The sequence below is a fragment of the Hipposideros armiger genome, unplaced genomic scaffold, assembly GCF_001890085.2.
Source record: "Hipposideros armiger isolate ML-2016 unplaced genomic scaffold, ASM189008v1 scaffold_1014, whole genome shotgun sequence".
NCBI lineage: Eukaryota > Metazoa > Chordata > Mammalia > Chiroptera > Hipposideridae > Hipposideros > Hipposideros armiger.
Genome location: NW_017732364.1, coordinates 435,267 through 456,963, shown reverse-complemented (window position 1 = coordinate 456,963; position 21,697 = coordinate 435,267). Strand labels below are relative to the sequence as shown.

Sequence of the window (21,697 nt, the reverse complement as noted above, 5' to 3'; positions counted from 1 at the left end):
CTGGCCACTTAACCCTCCTACTCATCTTCTATGTACCAAGTACCAGCATCGTTCCTCTGAGGTCACCTGCACTTAGCAGGATGTCCTCTGAGTGGGGCACCCAGTGGGGTGAGAGGACCCTTCTGCTCTCTGGATACATGCTCTACATAAGTGCTTCTCTCTCTAACCTCTCACCCTCTGAGGGACTTTTTGGCCTTTGGCTAGAGAGTGTAAATGTGGATTATGAGTTCAGAGTCCTAATCTACCTGGGCAGTCACAAACACCAGACACATTGTTCTCTGCATTGAGCCTTTGACACTGCAACTATCAGGAAAGTTTCCTTCCCAAATGCTATTTTATACAGAAAGAGGGGAAGCCGACTTAAACAGTGGAGACAAAGGCAAGAAGACAGACTATATAACAGCTATGGAGGTACCTCTTTTTCATCAAAGTACTTTTCAGAGTAATTTTAGACTAAACTAGATTCAATGACAATTTTGTCCTCCAAGAATTTCAGTGTCTCTGGCTCCATAGAATCAAAATTGTCTTCTCAGTATAATGAGTGAAAAAAGCAACAAGAAAAGCTAGAAAGCCTACACTCTGACACCTGTGTTTATTCTTTTACTCACTAGTATCCAAAGTATGAACGATCTTTTCTATTTTATTTTATGATGAATACCTGAAAGTTAATGGATTTTCTTGCGATACAATTAACAATTTAGCATTTAAATAGAATTTACATTCTCTGTGTATTTTAAGTAATTAAGTAGATAATTGGTATTTAATTTATAATTAACATGTTTTGATTCCTTTTGTGGTTATTAAACATTAGAATAGTTGTAGTAATGAGTGCTGCTACAAATTGCTCTATAAATAATCAAAACTTAGAAATATATGTACTTAATAATCTGTGGTGATTTTAAAATATAAGACCTGTAAAATATATATATATATGAAATATATAAAAGGCGATATATATATATATATATAGCCTGTAAATCCCAATCAAAATATAAATGAAATATCTAGAAATTGGGTTTTTTCCCATTATTGTATGCATTTTTAGAACACCACCAAAGCTCAGTAGAAATTCAAAGCCTCTTTAAAATCATGGCTATTATTTACAAGCAAGATTTTTTTCTAGTACACATTCATAGAGGTTACTACTATATATTCTTTATCTATTGGATTATATCGGCTCTTTAATTATGGACGTTTGGCATAGATTCTTAAAGTATGTTGTTTGTTTTTTCTCCTTTGCAGTTGGTTGGTTTTGTGTATGCCTGTTATGTGATCAGTATTTTCATGGAAGAAGAAGACACCTGTAAGTATTGTTATATCTCCCTGTGGGTTGATTTTGGATGAGACATAGCTTCCAAAACACACCATCACAAGGCTATCAAATCATTCCTATTTGGAATTTAAAATGACTGAACTCAGCATAGTAAAGTTACAATCAAACATTTACAAACCAAACTGCATACACATAAGATGGCACTTATTGAAACTCTGAATCCAAGTTGTGTGGGAAGATGCTCAGAGACATGGAAGCCTACAGATTGCTGTCATATCATGTCGCCGTCACTTTTCATCAGAGATCTAAACAGTATGCTGAGTAGAAAATTCAGGGCTGCTTTATCCATCACCAACTGTAAGTATGCTGGCTGCAGAATTTTGAAATCTGACTAATAGCAATAACCTCAATACATTATAGCAAGATCTATATGTATATGAACTCTATAAAATACTCTGAGAGAACTAAAAATGGCAACCTTCAAGGCAAGATTTAAAAAGAGAGAGAGAGAGATGCCGAGAAAGAATTAATGGGATGCTAAAAAGCTAAGTAGCCATATTTTAACAGAGCACTCAGAAAAAGACATATATGACCTGCAGTTACGTAGGCAGAGATTTTGCAGCATGGCAGTTATCAAGCACCTGCCCGCTAAAGTACAAGGCACTTCTTGTCACAATTCTGTTATGGGCTCATGTAACACCAAAGAAAATTTTAATTTATTTTAAAAATAACACTTATTAGGTAAACAAATCACAGCCAATCATAGCTGAGATTTGGTTATGTCATTGCAGTTACTGCCTGAGTTGTAAAGTTGACTCTTGAACAAAATGAGATTAAGTGTCTAGCTAGCCATTACAACTTCTTTCTAGAACACCACTCCTAAGGGGTCTGGTGGGTGCTTTCCACCAAACAGATGCAGTTCATGATATATGAACTGGAATCCAGTTGACAGTGAGCTCTCATCTCAATTTACTTGATAAAGGAGAAATATTAAATTAAACTCATCGTGCAGTGAAAACATGCAGACAGTTTGCATCGTATCTTTTATGCTTGCTTGAAAATTAAAAATTAAAATTAAAAAAAAATTTTAATGCTAGATGAGCCAGAAAGTTTCTGATGTTTCAAAAGTACAGTTGTAATGATAACACTTCCCACTATGACATTAACTTTAAAAAGTCTCTTTTTTGGGTGTTCTACTAGTAGTTCTACAATCCGACAAAGTTGATAAACAGAAAGCCAGTAGCCTGCTTTGAAAGACTCACAGGGAAGACAGGCTGTGCAGCCAAAAACAGCTGGTTCAGGATGAACAATTTTAGGACCTAAAGGAAATTATTAGAATTAGGGATGAATAAGTACTTAAACACCTTGGCATAGTGAATGATAAATCTCAACTGCTTCCTTCTGGTACTTTAGAGCAGGTGCAGAAAGACCCCTCTTTCTTTTCCTCCTCACTCATTCTGATTGGAGGCTCTCAAACAATGCTAATGCTCCAATCCTACCTCCCTGGGTGAGCAAAGGCAGAATAATCAATCACCTGCTTTCATCTGGCAGAATAAGTAGAGAAAAGACTTTTCTTTGAGGTTTGTAATTTTAAGCAAAACTGGGTAATGCAAAATGGCATGCAAAGTAAAAGGCTCATCTAAATGGGGTAAACGTTCTTTGACCTTCTATCAGCCTTGTTTTAGAGTAATAATGTCAGTGTGCATGGATTGTATTGCTACTGGCAGATATCGTAGTTCCATTGACTTTAGTGTCTTTAATTAGCTTAAGCTTCGCATAGAAATCTCTGAATCAGCTATTTTAATGCCCATCAAACTGGGGTTGAAGCAGCTGCTAGCAGCCTATCCTAGTAATGGTTTAATTCTAGTGTTTGTTATTTGGGCCATGCATTAAGTTACCGAGAGACATCTGGATATAGTAGCTGCGATACCATCAATTCAAATAATACTTAAAGTCAAAAAGAGTCGTGGGGGCTCAAAACAGAGTCAATATGCCTGACACCAACCTGACATACAATCTGCTGGAAGAGAGATGACAGTGAAAAGCAATCACAAACCTTTTAGTCTGATAGTTCTCAAGCACAAAGGGTAATTTTATATTTGTCATTGATAGAAGTAGGAATCAAAAGTGCAGTTGTAATTAAATTGTCCCAACATCTTCAGAAGGCAGATATGAGCAAAAACAAATGTATGAAACCAACTGCAATGATCTCATAGACTAGTACAGTCTGTGCCAACACTTACTTTCAAGTTCAGTAATGAACTGCCCTTGGCATATGACAGTACCAAAACCCAGAGCCAAGAAGACCTGTCCTGTGAATTGTTTTTCCAAAGTCTAAACATAAAATAAGACAACAATACTGGTAGCTTTCCAATTTGTCTAAGTGTACCTCTGGAAAGCTTCTTCAGAAAGGGAACTGCAAATCTATAACGTAATGTCACAGTATTTTGGCAGGCAATATGTCATTTATCATTTCAATTCTTATTCTAGCTAATGAAAAATCTCTGCATTATTCAAAATGCAAAGTCAAACCTTGTTCTTGGACTGAAAGCTGCCAGCCAGCCTTAAAAATTAATAACAGCTCCCCGTTTCTCTCCACTGTGCCGCCTAAGTGGTTCTAGGAGACTAACGTTCCAGTGATGGACATTTCTGCAGGGTAATAAATGCTGCAGGAAATACTTATTTCCAGCCACCAGCCTCCTTAGTTACTTCTCAGCCTCTCTTGCTCACTATTTCTCATAATGATCATAATTGCAGGTCAAAGATAACGAAGTAAAAAGCTCACCAAACGAAGAGTGCTTCTGGGTGGGGGTCATTCTAATGAAAAAGCCAATTGATGTCTCTTTGTTTCATTTTTTATTTCTTTTTAAAATAAATCTATCAATCTCTATGAGCACTTTTGTGCAACCAGGATACTTGGAATTGGAATTGTAAAAACCTGTTGACATCCTGTTTGTGAATCATCTACTGTGGAAAATGAACTTGTGGGTTTATTATCTTGTTAGACTTCCAAAAATAAAATGTTCTAATTCAAGGAAGTGTGGAGATGAGAGGCAAAAGATGCTGAAAAACAGTATTAACTCATATAAATATTTTTTCAGAGGCTCTATTGCTGGCCCTACTCCTTCTGATAGTAGATTGCCAATCACACCCTGTTTGGACTCACACAGGCCAGTTTAGGTATTGCGTGGTGGGACAAATATATATTGAAAACCCTAACATTTCTTTTTGAAAAGGAAATGAACCCCTCACATGCAGGTTCAATATTTTACATTGAAAAGTTCAAAATAGCTCTTTATGCAATCATCTGACCCTCGCTAGTATACTTTTTGGGAAATTTTCAGTGAAATGAAGCATGACTATTGGAAAAATATTCCATATCGCTACTGTTCCTTCAGGCTTCCTGCAGGCTAGTGTTCATATATTTGCCTGTCTGCCCATGAGCTCCTTGTAAGAGGATAAGGTGTTATTACCATAGTAATGATGTGAATTGGAAATAAAAATAACCCTTATCTCCTCCTAAGAAAGCTAATGGGAGAGAAATGGACTAGTCTGAATGTTAATCTCCAAGTTTCCCTTCCCAGCTTTGTAATGTTTATGGAGAAGACAGAGAAGCAGAGTGACCCAAAGGTCAGACACCAGGGGAGGAGTGAAAGCAGCAGAGGCCTGGGTGATCCTCAGAATGGAAAATGGGTTGGTTGTCTTGTGAGCTTTGCAATATATGCATATTTGGCAGTGGAGGGATAGAAGAATTTTGTGAGAGTCAAAGATGGATAAATGCATGAGACTTAGGTTAAGTGTGATCTTGTAGTCATGGTCAACATGCAAAGGAGTCACAGTATTTGTCCAATAAGCTATTAAAAATCTACCGGTTCTCAGAGAGTACTTGTTTTGGGTAACGATCTTGTGAGTTGCAAGTAACTATCCTCAAGGCAGCTTAGATTTAGAGCCTGTAGCATTTCCCCAAACTTGCCAAGGTGACTGCCAAATAGCTACAAAATTACTAGCTATTAGAGTAGAAGATCTAGGAGATCAGGATCTTTATTTTGTTCCCTGATGTAACCCTAGAGCCTAGAAAAATGCCTAGCACAAAGCATCCAATAAAGAAACATTCGTTGAGCTTATATGGTTAAATACATTCTCTCGACCCACAAACTCACTTTTCAAAATGTATTTCAAGACCCCAAAATTTTCAAATTTGATGAAATGATACTCCCTTATGTTTAGAATTTAGTGAGATGACTGATGCATTTACAACTATTTACGTTTGACAGATGGAGGTCCTGTATCTCTAAAATAATTGGATAAAGTTTTTGTAATTTTGAAGGCCAAGATATAGGGAGATGGATTAAACCTTCATTATACCACATCAGAGCAAGAGCTTGAATTTGTTGACTCCTGGACAAGACATCTCAGAGGGAGTAGGGACTTGTAAGGTAGATGCACCCACAGAGCTCACCCACCTCTGAACTCAACTGTAAAATATGGCCAAGGGGACAGACCTACGGTCAAAGACTTGAGCCCAGCTGGTGATCTTGGCCAACCCACACATGGGAAGGTCAAGCGGCACAGAATAGGATTCTAGCTACAGTGCCACATCGTTCACAGATAGGATTCCAGTCTTTTGGTAGGTTATTAAGACAATCTCTCAAGAAGAATATAAACATCCAAATACCCAAAACAGTGAATCAAGTGGGGACTCTCCACAGGGGCAAGACGGCAAGACAGGGAGCCCTTTTGCTAGAACCAGCTCCAAAGTCAGCACTAAACTCACAATGGAGCAGAGCCTAGACTAATGCCTATCTCACTAAACCGGGATTCCTGTAATTCAGCCCCACTAGGGACTCTCTACAGCCATATTTTCTGCTCTCCCCACTTTCTCATCTCCAGTCACATCTGCTTTCCTAAATCCATAAAGCTCTTTCACACCTCCTCATACCAAGCTTTCACAGAGAGGGCTCTTCCCTCTGTTGACTCACTAACTTACGGACATCCTTCAAATTTCAGCTTAACTCTCTCCCCAAATTGGACCACTTCCCTCTCACCCTACACAGACTAGATGAGGGCACCTCTGATCTTCTGCTATAGGCTTTCATTGCACACTGTACTTGGAAACATTTGGCACAACTGTAATTCCTAAAAGTCATGGTATCCCCAGGGCCTAGCCCATTTCCTGACATAATGGCCACTCTATACAATAGATAATGAGTGAGCAGTGAATGCATAACTGTATGAGCAAATGGACTCAGAGGAGGTTAGGATTTCCACGGGCAGAGACTGGGGAGAAAGTTATTCCTTTTCTATTCTCTGTCTCCATTTATATGTATGACCACTCCTCACACAAGCTACAAACTTGGGCATCTTTCTTGACTCTTCCTGCATCTAGTCAGTCACCAAATGAGACAACTTCGCCCTTTAATTAACTACAAGTCCCATGTGTTCTTTACCTATCTTCCTGAGGACACCCTCATCCCATGCCTGATTAGACTTTAAATACATGTCTGAACCTGTTCTTAACTTATTTTTTAAGTAACTGTGTTCCCCACTTGTAGAGGATGGGGATCGTGTCTTAACCACCCAAGGATCCCAGATCCTGGCTCAGTATCAGGAACATCACAGGAAATTAATGAATATGTGTTGTGTGAAATATTAATACGTAGTAGGGAAAATGCTCCCACGCCTTGACATTACCTCTCGTATTTCTTTCCTCACACCTTACAAAAATTTCAACTTCCCATTCCCTGCGCTATAGAAAAAAGTCTGATTCATTCACAGTAAAGTAGAAATGGTTGGTGCACTTATATTCCCTGCAAATTTTCATTGGCTACAAACTGTGGCCTCTCTTGACAGAAAGTTGGCACCAGCAAGCAGAGAACACCTACACCCCAGAGGGGGTTTTAATTCTCTGTGTTTCCACTTGAAACTGGATGTTAGAAATGATTTAAATAAAGGCGGTCCTGACATGGCCAATATCCAGCTCTGTGCCCATTTAACAAGTCCCACCACCTTATAGGGGATCCCAAAGGCACTCTTATCTCTCTATGGATGACACCCAGAGCTGGGGGGTTACCTCCAAGTGCAATCAAGTGCATCACATCTTCTCCTTCATTAATTTATGAATGGTAAATATCAGCAGCTATTTCAAAACATCCTGACACCTCTGCTCCAGACTCGTAGTTGATGGCGTGCGATGTATTGCCTCCCCGCTAAAGCAAGCCCCCTTCACAAATGCCTGCCTGGCTCGTGGAAGGTGTGGTCTCACCTCCACACCCCTCTCACCTCCCTCCACCCCTCTCACCTTCCTACACCCCTGCTTCAGACAGGTCGGAGCTCCCAGTTCTCATTGTGACCCTCAGCCCTAAGCTGTGTGGCGTGTCCTTCGGTGGAGAAGAAAGAATGAAGGATCTACCACCCAGATGGTAGAGAGTGGAAGATGAGAGCTCTGGGAACCAGATGTGACTGCCAGAGAACAGAGTAACAAATCAAAGAATTCACACCTTCGTGGCACCCGAAATGCACGGTCAGAAAAAAAATGGGCTCTAAGGATTTTATGTGGATCCCGGTTTTATTCTGGGTTATTACCGGGGAAATTTAGGAGCCTGGCAGGAAGAGCCGCTAACAGTGTGCTGACAAGAGTCCCGTGTTTCCACTTTAATTCTAAATTCAATGTCCTCATCCTAACCCCAACGCCCACCCTTCTCAATCCCCCCACTGCCCTAGTTCTGCCAGCCCCCCTGCAGGCACCTTGACCCCTCATTTCTCTGCTGTCCCTAAGCTGCCCGCTGACATGAGAGAAGAACAAGCCTGCATCCACTGGCTCTGAAGCAGCTTCACAATGTCACATGTGAGCCAGCCACCCCGCCCTTCCATCCTCTCACTTGTTCCTAGCCAGCGCCTTCTCCAGTTCCCTTAAAACTGCAGCCTGAGAGCTCCCTACCCTCGTTTTAGAGACTCTGGAAGTCCCTACCCTCGTTTTAGGGACAAGGAAATGAAGCCCAGAGAGGTGATGTGGTTCCTGGCACCCTTCCCCTCCCTGTCTGAAGACTGTCACCAAGAAAATGAAAGCCAGTGGGCACGGAGTGCCACAAGTTCCCAAGGTCTTTCTGCCGTCGGAATTGCCTGCCTTTATTTATCCATGAGTATCTTTTTTTCCTCAGGTAGAAAAAGAAACCTCCATCCTGGCCTGTGGCCTTTGTGGCTTTTACGCCCATCCCTCCCACACACCCAGACACCTTGTCATTATTCTATCTCTTCTCTCCCTACCTGTATTTCTCTCTCCTTCTCCCCTCTCCCTGCCCAGGTCCTTCCTCCCACCGGATCGTTTTCTTCAGCTTATGAATAAAGTCACGTGATAGAAGTAAAAGACATTACCCTGCCTCCCCCGCTGGCACGCATTTCGCTTCTCTGTCCCATGCTTCTTCCCTCCTCATTCAGACTTTTCTTCTTCTAATCATTTGTTTCAGTTACAGTTGATCTACAACATTATATTAGTTTCAGGTATACAACATAGTGATTAGACACTCATTTAACTTACAAAGTGATCACTCCAATTAGTCTAGTACCCATCAGGCACCACAGGGTGACTATAATGTTATTGACTATATTCCCTACGCTGTGCTTTACATCCCCGTGACGATTTTTATAACTGCCCATTTGTTCTTCTTAATCCCTTCACCTTCTACAAAGTCGTCCAGACTTACAGCGTTCACTTCCTCACCTCCCAGTCACTTAGTCTGCTGCTGTCAGGCCTCCTGTCCTGTATTGTCCCCGAAAGTGCTCCCTTAAAGGCCAGAAATGACCTTCTAATTGTCAAAATCACTTAGATCTTATCAAGCCTCATTATAAATGATGGCTCTGGTCACTGCTGACTGCTCCCTCCTTGAAAATTTTCTCTTCTGGCTTTTCGGGCTATCCCATCTCTTGAGTTTTGCCAGGCAATTCCATCTCTTACATAGCATTTACTGTACCAATTAAAATTATTTCTAATATTCTTATGCAGAGTAAGCAGATTCCTGATGCAGATACAGGTTACATATTTTCATGTACTTGCCCTGACTACTTTTGGAGGGATGATTTATCATTAACTCCTTAAAATGTTAACTTGCCCTCCCTGGTAGGCAGCTTATATTCACACTGTTACACTGAAGCAATTTAAGATCAGACAATAAAACAGAAGCATTTTAAAGTAAGATCAGACAATAAAACAGAAGTTTATTCCTTTTAGATAATAGAATGGCACATAATATTCTCAAGAGCTATAGTCTTGGGCCGGATATATAATGGAAATCTAATTTTATAATTCCTTTGGAAAAAATGGCATACAAGTAACCAACAATAAAAGGTGTATATGAAACATTCATTTTCATGTGCTTTATAGTAAGTACTTTATTGACTGAGAGAAAAAAATAATAATTTAATCTTCTTTCTGGGAACGTTACCTGAAACTGGAATCTAAGTGAGGTAATTGGGAGTATTCACATAATTTGGATGCCAACATGAAAATAAAGTAGGAGAAAAGTAAAAGCATTTGTCTCTCCTTCTAAGTCATATGAGGTACAAAATAAATTAATTCTAAATTATACCTGACTAGCCTTTCAGTTTTGTCCATAGTTTTTCATCGTAGAAGAAAACAGGACCTCTCTCTCTCTCTCTCTCTCTCTCTCTCTCTCTCTCTCTCTCTGTCTCTGTCTCTCGCTCTCTCTCTCTGTCTCTCGCTCTTGCTCTCTCTGTCTGTCTCTGTCACACACACACACACACACACACACACACACACACACACACACACTCACTCACTCTTTGATCATAAGAACAGAAAGTCTACATTAGAGTTCATGGTGTATCCTGAGGACAGCTTTTTTCCTACATACCGTTCAATCAATTGCAAAATTTGGACCCATTCCCAGCCCTATCCATCAAATGCCACCTTCACAAGTTTTGTCACAGCAATGTACAAGCCTGTGTCAGAGACTCGTCAGCTATTCACTAAACTAAATATGTTTGTTCTTTGCCCGACACACAGCGAGGCTGCATTTCCCAACTCCCCTGCAGTGAAGGGTCCCCATGAACTCTAGGTCATGGAATGTGAGCAGAAGAGAGGTGCCCACTTCTAGGCCTGTTCCCTAAAGAACTTCCACATTTGGGTCTCCATGCTTTTCCCCTTTCTACCTATTGGAGACAGACAAGCACAGGAGCTTTGGAGGCCACGTGTTGAAAATGGTGGAGCCACAGTATTGAAGAGACCGGGGTCACTGAGCCATTGCCTGGAGGAGAGTTGACCACATAAATTGAGGACAGGGTGATAAGTGCTTTTGAGGCACAAGGCGCTGGGGAGGACCCAAGAGGACATGGTCAGGAAAGGATTCCCAGAGGAACAGGCAGGGTTGCTCCTACCACTGAAGGGGGCATGGCGCATTTCAGGCATTCCACAAACATCCGAGGGCCTCTGTGTGCCGGGAAAGGTCTCTTGGAGGAGATGGCACTGAAGGATAAAAGGATAAAGGATACAAGGAGCCTGTGAGGTGAGTGGCCAGGAGGACAGCATTCCTGGGAGAAGGAACAGCTAGCACATAGGGAATCACTTCCGGAAGAGGCTTCCAGCCAAAACAAAGGCTTTGACTTCAGAACAGGCTTCATACTGGGTGCTCTGAAGGGTCAAAAGGTAATCTGGGTTTCCTGGGCTGCTGACTCTCTAATTCAAACAGATACATGCGGGCCGGCCGAGTGGCTCAGTTGGTTAAGAGCTCACTCTAGAGTTTGAGCCCTGAGCAACAGTGGTTCGATGCCCAGCCCGAGCTGAGCTGCCGCTGAGCTGCCAACAGGTGGCAGGATGGCTCAGCTAAAAAAAAAAAAAAATTCATGCACCCCGATGTTTATTGCAGCACTATTCACAATAGCCAAGACATGGGAACAACCGAAATTCCCATGGGTAGGCGGAATAAAGAAACTGAGGCACATTTATACAATGGAATATTACCTAGCCATAAAGAAGAATGAACTCTTACCATTTGCAATGACATGGATGGACCTAGAGAATATTATGCTAAGTGAAATAAGTCAGACGGAGAAAGACAAATACCAAATGATCTCCCATATATGTAGAATCTAAAGAACAGAATAAATGAGCAAACTACGCAGAAATAGACTCACAGATATAGAGAAAAAAACTGATGGTTGCTAGATGAGAGGGGGGTGGGGAGGGGGGAGAAGGTGAGGGGATTAGAAAGTACAAATTAGTAAGCACAATATTGCCACGGGGATACGAAAGACAGTTTGAGGAATATAATCAATAATGGTGTAAAGATTTTGTAGGGTGTCAGATGGGCACTTGTCTTATTAGGGAGACCACTTCATGGATGGTGTAGAGTCCTGACCACTGCATTGCACACCTGAAGCTGAAGCTGAATAATATTGAATGTCAACCATAATTTTATATATATATATAAAAGTGTATATATATATATATATATATAAAATTATATATATATATATATATATATATATATAGTCACAGGATGTGGAGTACAGCATAGGGAATAGAGTCAACAGAATTGTAACAGCTACATACGATGTCAGAGGGGCAGTAGATTGGGGGAGGGGGTTATCACTTTGTGAGGGATGTAAATATCTAACTATTACATTGTTTTATACACCTGAAACTAATAATAAAAAATAAATAAAAGAAAATAAAGTAAATAGCAGCCTTTAATATTCCACATTAAAAAAAAACAAGAGTAGTGACTTAACAGGCAGATTCTATCAGGGCCTTCATGGTAAACCCTGCATTGAGCAGGAAGGCTATGTGAAAATGATGAAAAGCGTACCCTTTTTTTTACGTGTTGTGAGCAGAGACAGTGCACAGCTTGGACTGAAATTCTGTTTTCTTTTCATTTGTTCTGTATTTATCTTATTTTCGATTTATTCACCTACATGTTTATTGTGAAAACTAAATATCTCTTTTTAAGTTAAGAAAAACAAAGACCCTTAGTTCCCAGTCCTAGGCTTGAAGCCAGGGTGTTGTGCTGATTGTGTCCTAACCGAGATAACCATGCAAGAAAACCTGAGCTACTATAGGACTTTGTCCCTCAACATTTTCTTTTTCTTTTTTTCTTTTTTTTTTTTTTTTAGTTTCAGGTGTACAGAACAATGCAATAGTTATCCTTTACACCCCTCACAAAGTAACAACCCCCCTCCCCCCATCCATTTTCTGATGTCCACGAAGGAAGCTTTTCTGCCCAGAAAATTCTATGTATAGACATTCAGGGTTTCAAATCACTGTGGAATTTATTAAAGTGACACATTTTTTTAAAACCTGGTGTTTTTTTCTTAAGCGCTAAGGGCTACATAGAACTTTTAGTATTTCATTTATAAATCTAGTAAATTTTAATAATCACCTTTTGGGGATTTTTTTTCTTTTTATTGTGGTATAGTACACATACTATAAAATTAACCATTTGAACATTTTTAAGTGTGTGATTCAGTGGCCATTAAGTATATTGACAATGTTGTGCAACCACCACCACTATCCATTTCCAGAACTTTTTTGTCTCCCCAAACAGAAGGTCTGTACCCATAAACAATAGTTCCCCCTTTTTCCTCTCTACTTTCCTTATTCTACTTTCTGTCTCCGTGCATTTACCTATTCTGGGTACCTCATATTAATGGAATCACACAGTATTTATTTTTTTGTGTCTGACTTATTTCACTTAGTGTCATGTTTTCAACTTTTATCCATATTGTAGCATGTATCAGAATTTCACTTCTTCCTGGGGCTGAATAATATTCCGTTGAACTTTTTGATCTACTTAAATTCAATAGTCTAAATTCCTTTAAATACTCTGTTCCATTTAAAATTTAAACTAAAGCCCTTTAAACATTTAACCTGCATTCATGAATTTCTTGCACTTATCATTCTTTCAAGTCCTCAAGTATTTCGCCTAATAAAATACTCACTGGTTTTTAAACTATTCCAGCAAATCTAATAAATTTAATAAAATAAGCTTACACATATATTAAATCTCAATTTTTCTTAAATATTATACAAGTTTAATAAAATTTGACCATCTCTTTTGACCTAAAATCACAAGTGTAAATTTAATTACCCAGTTCAAATTTTGAATTGGTTTTACAGGGTGAATCTGCCAGATCAAACATTATCTGTCTGATTGTGCTAAAAAATCCCAAAGATTTTGCATACCAAGTCAACAGATTATTCTATTGATTACAAAACCCGAATCTGTAGTTCATAAAAGAATATCAAAATTATGGAATTGGCTTACTTTGTTCTCTCTATAGTCAATTCTCTGTGTTGGAAGTGCATTTCTCCAGTAAATAAGCATCTCAAACAATTTGAGGTTGTACATGTTGAGAAATTTCCAGCTAGGAAGCAGGACCTAAATTCCAAGGGGATTCTAAGTTTTCATTAACAGATTTACTTAATAGAGCTTTTTTTTTAATAGTTGGTGGAACATGAGTAGATGTCATTCCGTACCCTTCAAATGTGACTAATTTAGCAGCCCACAACACTAGAACTCAGAGCAGCGGGCCTTAGGTCTGAGAAAAGACTTTACTCCTAGTAAGAGCCTCTTTTGGGGTTGGTTTTATACTCGCTAACTCTTCAAAACATTTTAATGTCTTCCCATGTGACTGAGCAGATACTTTGTTGAAATTCCATTTGCTTCTTTCAAACACATCCCCTTGGAATCCTGTTCTTGCTATATTCTAGGTAGATTGCCAATTATTATACACATTTAAATGTTTGATTGGATTCTGCATTTCTCTCATATCTCTTCTTATTCTGAAGTCAATGACCTGTCCAGATCCAAAGGTATTTGTACTCCAGACCCAGTATCTTGTTGTTTCATTTTAGAGCTTTACACAAGCTTAAATAATTAATCCTTTATTGATTTACTGATTCATTCATTCAAGAAACAGTTATTGAAAGACTTCTGTGTGTTAGACCACAAGGATACAGAGATAAATAAGACCAGGTCCCTTTCCCAGGAGATCTTACATTCTAATAAGTGAGCCAGGCATGTAAATAATTACAGGAGAGAGAAGTGCAGATAATGGTCTGTACAAAGTGAATCAGATGAGCAGAAAAAATAAGCAGAGGCTAACTGTAACTCAGGACACCAAGCATAGCTGCTCAGAGCATGTGAACGTGGTCTTAAATGAAGTATATTACATCACTAGGAAGAGAAAAAAGCAAATGCGTTTTAAATACTGGAGAAAATATGTCAAAAGAGTTGGGAAAACCATGGAATATTCAGAAGGCCTGAGGAAAAACTGTATTACACAGGAAGTGACGAGTAGGTGGGTATGTTCAATTCACTAAGTGAATGCTGGGGTCAGTCTTTTCAGGGACCTTGGATTCTGTCTTACGCCAGTGATTCCCAGCCCATTTAATATTTTGGCACTCACAGAGAAAGCTAATATTTATAAGGCACTCCGTGGTAAATAAATTACTTTTCTTCCAGCAAGAATTGGCCGGCCCAGAGGGGCTAGCTACCCTAAGCCTCATTCACCACACACACACACACACACACACACACACACACACACACACACACACACACCNCACACACACACACACACACACACACACACACACACACACACACACACACACCACACCACCACCACCAAGGAATAAGGGAATCAATATCTTGTCACATCTTAACCTACTCGGGTCACACTAGTTGGGATGCTCTGCTAGATAATGTGGAGTCAATGAATGGATTTAATCTTGGGAAGAATACAATCAGATTCAATTTTCTTTGAACAGTATTCATAGAAGGAGAAAAGGATTTATGAAAGAGATCTTAGAAGAAATGCCATTGAATGGAGACTGTCCTAGGAAAGGGAAAGCCAATAGTAATAATAGAGATCATTAAAAAGAGAGAGAAAAGAATATTCAAAGGGAAAATGCCCAAAATTGTAGACACAGACAGTATAAAAGGAATGATAGAAAGATTTCAAAGTCCACAAATGTTTGTCACTTGATTTATAGAGCAAAGTAAAACATTAGCTAGATTTAAGTGAGAATGAAAAAAATCCAGTGGGGTGAAAAAACTGGATAACCAAGAAAAAAATACATTACATAGAGAAAAATTTATAACCGTTTAGACAAATTCATAGAACTGTTTTTAGCCCTTCCCTTTCTGAGCATTATTTTTCCTCTCAGGCATTCCATTCTGCTTTATTGACACCAAAGAGATTTTTGAAATTTATTATTCCATTATTTAAATATTATCTACTCTTTGAAAATTTTAAAGTGGGAAGAAAGTGTCAGCACTGATTATGGGAACATCTGAGTCCAGAGATCTGGGCCCACAAGATGAACAAAAGCTGGAAATGTAGCCAAATGAAAATGAAAAGGGTGCTCCAAAAATAGAAAAGGGAGGTGTGTTCAGGATTTTTTTTAATCTTGTTTTCTCTAGAATAAGATGTTCTTCCTAATAAGCCCAGCAGTAGTGACAAAATGGCCTTCAGACACCAGTGATTCTGAATAGGTAGTAATTGAAAAATTACAAAAATTTTGAAAGAACCTTCATAAAAGGTAAACTGTAGTCGACAACAGTAAGCAGCCACTCCATCCAACAACTGATGAAGATTAACTAAAGGGTTAAGCATGCATCTGCTAGAGGAAAATAAAGCACAATTTGTATGGCTTTAAAAGAGCTGAGTAACTTTCAAGAGGATAGAAAATGTACGATTAAAGATGACTAAAGAAAGGGGAGAAAAAAAACTAGCTACTTTCTTGCCAAATATGAGAAAATGAAAACTAAGAAGTATATGTGTGTTGAAGGGGTAGGATGTTGGGCGCCAGTGTGTTGCAGACATCTTTATAAATGTGGTATAACTCTTGCAACTCAGAGTGAGGAGAGAAGCCACCGTAGTCGCTGCTTATTATCAAAGCCCCCTGTAGAGATAGATCCTCTACTAACGAGATGCCCTCCTCCCCACGAGAGAATCGAAGACAAAATACTAAGGAGAGTCGATGGGATCGTTACAGAATAACTAGAATAAGCATATCACCGCATCTAAGGGAATAACACTGAAAACAGTAAGAAAAAGTGCACAAAGCAGGTATATTATCTCCAAAGAATCCTATAGAGTGACTTAGAATACCAAGAAAAAAAGAGAGAGAGAGAGATCTCCCGTCAGCATTTGTGCTATTGTAGAGGAAAAAGAATACAGAATAAAAGCAATGCCAGTCAAAGTTGAACAAATGGTGATCGAGATTGTCACGTGTGTGTTCAGGCGTGTCGTGTGCGCACTGGGTGAGTCATGTGTGCTCACGTGGACCCGTGCTCACTGACTACTCAACACCAGCCCTGGAGAGAGGGAGAGCGGCGCTTCTCCTTGACCCTTAGCCCCACAGATCCTGCTTCCACGGAGCATTTATTTGCCTCCTTGTGCCATGTCTTTATACTGGGAAGCTTCCTTTTCCAGAATAGAAACCATTCACAGAAGATGAAACTTCATGCTTCGAAACGTGCCACACTAATCAATTTCCCCTCCTCCAAACTAGCTACTCTTTCCAAATCTGAGAAAATGAAACCAGACACAAATTCAATACAGGTTCCTCAAGGACAGACATTCTTCTGGGAAATAAGGGAAGAGCGTGTTGGAAGTATCACAAATCGTTGTTCTTCTCAGCTAAACAAAGCTTTTGAAATTTTGAAATCAATAGCTTGTGGGCATGTGTCATCGGAATAAGATGCACCAAAAATATCAGTAACAGCCTGCTGTGTGCTGCGTGCTTTCCGTGGGCAAGCCCTCCATGGCCATTGTCTCATGTAGGGCACCCACACCCTGCGAGGCAGTCATTGTCCTCATTGTATAGGCAGATACACTGGGGGGTTTTCCAATTCACACAGCCTGTAAGAAGTAGAACTTTTAGGTACAGTTAGAAAGTAAATAGTAGTTCATCTTGCCCTTGCAGGTAAAGATTGAGGAGGAAATTCTCAAATTTCATCCAGTGCTGTCATTCTGATGGAGTGAAATATGAATAGAGTTGGATGTCACAGCCAATTTGAATAGTTTAAGTTGAAGAGTCTTATGTGGTTTGCAGTGTGGATCATTCACTTATGGCTGTTCTGTTAACTCTGGGTTTACTGTGATATGTGTATTTGTCTCAGGGCAAACAGCTGCTTTGCCTCAAATAAAAGCATAAAAGACTTAAAAACAAAGAAGTAGAACTAATATTTTATCCAGATATTTCAGATACCAAAGTCCCTATGCTTTACAACATCCAAGTGTGCCTTTCTTTCCAAGAATAACAACTCAAATCTTCATAAATAGGTAAAGAAAGAGACATTGGCCAATCACTAGATTAAAACCAGAACATTCACATTTAAATATTAAGTGAGAATATGTATTTCTTGCACAATGTGGACAAAAATAATGAGCTAGGCCACTAAAACTTAAGTGGATATGGGCACTCATTTATAATGTAATACACCCAATGATTTTGCTCCAAATCAATTGTCTTGTTTTAGCACAGCATACTCAATATGCAAAGCTTACCATTAGAATAACAGACTCTCAAGATCCAATTCAAACACTACAAAATTGTTTAAACAAACCCCCACCCACCCACCCCCAAAAAAAACTGTGTTTAGTTTTTATAGCTGCAAAATCCTGTATGGTTCTATAATGAAATTAGGAGAATCCACCATTATTAAAGTCTGGCTCGATAAAATGTTAAGAGAATAAGACAAATGTCATGGGTATGATTTTTAAAAAACAAAATTATTACTTCCCTTATTTTCACAAAACCAGATTTAGCATGTCTTCACTGTGGTAGTCACTTCCAGGAAAACTCAGCAGTTTGGGGGATTTCTCAGTGTCAGCTCAGGAAGGGCTGTCCTCCTCCCAGCACCGAATCTGGGGTCCAGGTTGATATGATGGTGCCAGCTGTGAGGGGCAGAGCTGGGCATCTATGCCTTTCCCCATCTTTCCTGGGGGCATCCACTGAGCTGTGCAGTGGTCCCACCGTGGTCTCCGTTGTCAAGCATGGCTCACTCTTAGCTGTCAGCAGCACTTCAAGTACAAACTACAGTGGGACCTGGGAACCCGACCAACTTCCTGAGCACAGTGGCTCTGCTTCCCGCTGTCTTCTGTATCTTACACAAATGTCTCCTGAGGCCAATCCTAAGTCAGAACCATGCAGAGAGGGGAATTCAAGAAATGTAATTCCAGCTTAGGTAAACTGACACATGACAAAACTGCTACAAATAACTAATAATAAAACTAAGGTATTACTCTTTTGGATGTATCCCATAGGATCTAAATGCTATAGCAATCTCATACCCATAATCATCCATTTAAAAAGTACCTAAACAAGCTTTAGTGAACACTTAAAATTTTAAAGCGTTCCATTTTCTTTTTGCACTTGTACCTCCATTCCACTTCACCCATAAGATTCTTTCCTAATGTAATATGTTTATTCTTAAGAGGTTTTTTCTTAGTTTATCATACATTTCTGCAGTGAAAATCTATTTATAGATTAAAATTTCAATCTCAGTGTTATCTTTTAATGAATAAAAGTTCTTAATTTGAATACTCCAGTTATCAATCTTAAATTTTAAATTAGGAAATTTCGTGGTTTATTTCTTTTTCAAGATTATTTTAACAAGAGTATCTTAATCTTGGGTCTTTTCCTTTTCATATACATTTTGCAATCAGCATTTTGACCAAACCACTGAAATTTCTATTGGCTTTGAATCCATAGATTAATTGACCCACAGGTCAAATGATATCTTTATAATATTGTGTTTCACTATCCATGAATGTTTTATATTCTTCCACTTATTTAAAACATCTTTAATTTTTCTCAATATATTTTATTGTATTCAGTGTAGAGGACTTGCAAATATTTTTTTTTATTTCTATGAATAAATAATTTTTTCCTGTGACCAGATTTTAAATGTTAAAATCTTGGGGTGTTTTCTAAATAATGTTGATAGCTAATAATTATAATAATAAGCCCATCCAAAAAAAGGCCTTAAAAAAATGAAACATTTATTGGAAGGGTATCTCCACAAAATGGATGGAGCAATTTTGTTTCAATTAATTAATGTATTCATGGGTGGATATTAGTTCATCATTGCTAGGATGAGTTAGGCTACCTGAGGTATTTTCAATATTTGGCACTGGTGTTGTATTTATAGACACTTTATTCACACAAAAAAAATATTAGAATAGGAGGAAAGGAATTACAGCAATGTCACTCAATTATTTTCATTCCTTCCTTCCCAAATACTTTTCTAAGGTACTTTTTCCCAGGTGCTGTTCTAAGTGCCAAGGATATAGCAGTGAAAAAAATCAGACAAGGTCAGACGAAAATTCTTGCTTCATAAAGCTTACATTGTAAAGACAACAAATAAGATTTTTTAAAGTAAAATATATAGTATAGCATGGTAAATAGTGATAAGCACAAAAGAAAAAATAAAGAAGAAGCAAGTGGGGAGGAGTAAAATTATTTTACTGTCTTAAGAAATTAAAACTGCTGTTTTGTTTAGTGCCCTGGAGGGTGTCCCCCCTCCCCCCATGGCAGCACACCAAAATTAGATTCCAGATGGCTGAAACAAATGCCTTTCCTTGCAAAGTGGAAGCACAAACCAGAATGGCCACAGGTACTTTCTCACGACACATAAATTTTGGAATTAAGGCTCTTAAACTATACACATCTACACACCATTTGGGAAGTCTGCACTTAACGCCCAGGGCGTGCCTTCCCCAACTGAAGACGACTGGTCTCTTATGGCCTCTCCTCTCCCTCCCCAGGACAGGAGGGCCTTGGAGTCCTGGAGTTGCTTCCAGACCATCCAGACTCTCCCAGTGACAGCTCTCAGTGTTTTCCAGACCAAATTGTCATCAGGGACAACTGAGCTATATCAGTTTCCCGATGTCAGTACCTGAGACTGCGGGGACCAAGACAGAAGTGAGAAGAGTCCGTTTTGCATGGATGTCACCAGGCAGGAAGAGGTAACACTGTTGGAAAACACTGATCTGAACAGTGCAACCTCTAAGACTGCGGACTCCCTCTTCCGGCTGAGGTTGACTTATCCTTGAGCGTCTTGTGGGCCCCACATGCTTCCCTTCTTCAGTTTCACATGATTTCTGAAAGGTGGAGGGCATTTTAAACTTCCTGTGTCGTAACGAGGACCACCATGAATAGCCATAAAGCTTGCATTTGGGTGTCATCTGCCTGCTTGAATGGCTCGTAGTTCATAAAGTTCTTGCGGGCAGGCAGCAACACAGCCCCAACCACCCCCTCTGGACAACAGTGGTGTTTCAGGGCACAAGTTCATTGTGCCCAGCAGACTCATCTTGGCCCCCTACAGCCACTCACTGTGCTGTGAGCAGCCCTACAACGGCCTGCGGTTTGGCACAGTCGGTCATGCCCTCTGAAAACTCATGTTCTTTGGATAGGGGACGGCAGCAGAGCAGTGATGCTGCCAAGTACTTCGTTCCCTAGTAACACAGGCAGAGTTTAGTCACCACCCGCCTCTGAAATAACTGGTCTCTCCTAAAAGCCCTCCTCATTTTCTGTGGGGTGCTGCAAAATCCTCTCGGTGGGCTTTTACGGGCCTCTCTGCATGGACCGAGTTGTTGAGCCTCTACCCTGGTTTTTCTCTTATGAAAATCATATCACAGATGAAGCAAATCGCAATGTAACAGGCCCGATGTTTGAGCTCTTTAAGGCCTGAGCAAAGCTTCCTTAAGATATTATTCTGGCAACTTGTAAAACAAATGCTTATTGGAACAGTCTAATAAATACAGAGCAGGGACAATGATAGACCACGAAGCGAGTTCAGCACAAGTACGTTCATTGGTCCTCATCTTCCTGAGTCCTTTCATTTTTCTGAGCTGCAGGCAATGTTCCGGGGGGCTCGGTGTTCCTTACTTCAGTGACACGGCAGCAGGCAACATAGCTGGATCAGAAACAAACACCTACATTCTGGTTAATTATTTAGCGACTATAGTTAAACCTGGAACATAAGCGATCGCTTGAGCGCTCACTGGAGAGGGCTGTGTTGCTTTAGGTGTAATGAGCCAATCGGGTCTGCAATGTCTGAGTGTGGATTGGGTCAGGACCACTGAGTTATCTATTGGAAACTTCATTGTACTGCCCAAAAGTTTCCTGTAGTCAAATAGAAAAGTTGCAACCGGTTGTGTATCTTTTACAAGTGGAAAACAAGTCTGTATTTGTACGGTAGATGCTGCTTTAAATCTCAAGTAGCTTTGTGATTAATTCCTTCAGGTCGTGAGAATCCTCATCAGGATAATTGCTAAAAAGTAACAAATTTATTCTAAGAAGTTCCTTGGCTGTGCTGTTGGAAGTTGGCACAGGAAATACATTTGAAAGGACAGGCGAACAACAGGGTTTCCTGGCTGCGGGCTCTCCCTGTGGAA

The 21,697-nt window shown here is 39.7% G+C and overlaps 1 long non-coding RNA gene across 1 annotated transcript in view; it reads left to right on the top strand.

Annotated features, from left to right (window-relative positions):
- Nucleotides 1–1,264: 1,264 nt before the first annotated feature.
- The window catches only part of LOC109375953 (uncharacterized), a 42,700-nt gene continuing 22,267 nt past the window's right edge, over nt 1,265–21,697 (top strand). The window contains exon 1 of the long non-coding RNA XR_002122672.1: nt 1,265–1,303. This is a non-coding gene — a long non-coding RNA (uncharacterized LOC109375953). The remainder of the gene's footprint in view (nt 1,304–21,697) is intronic.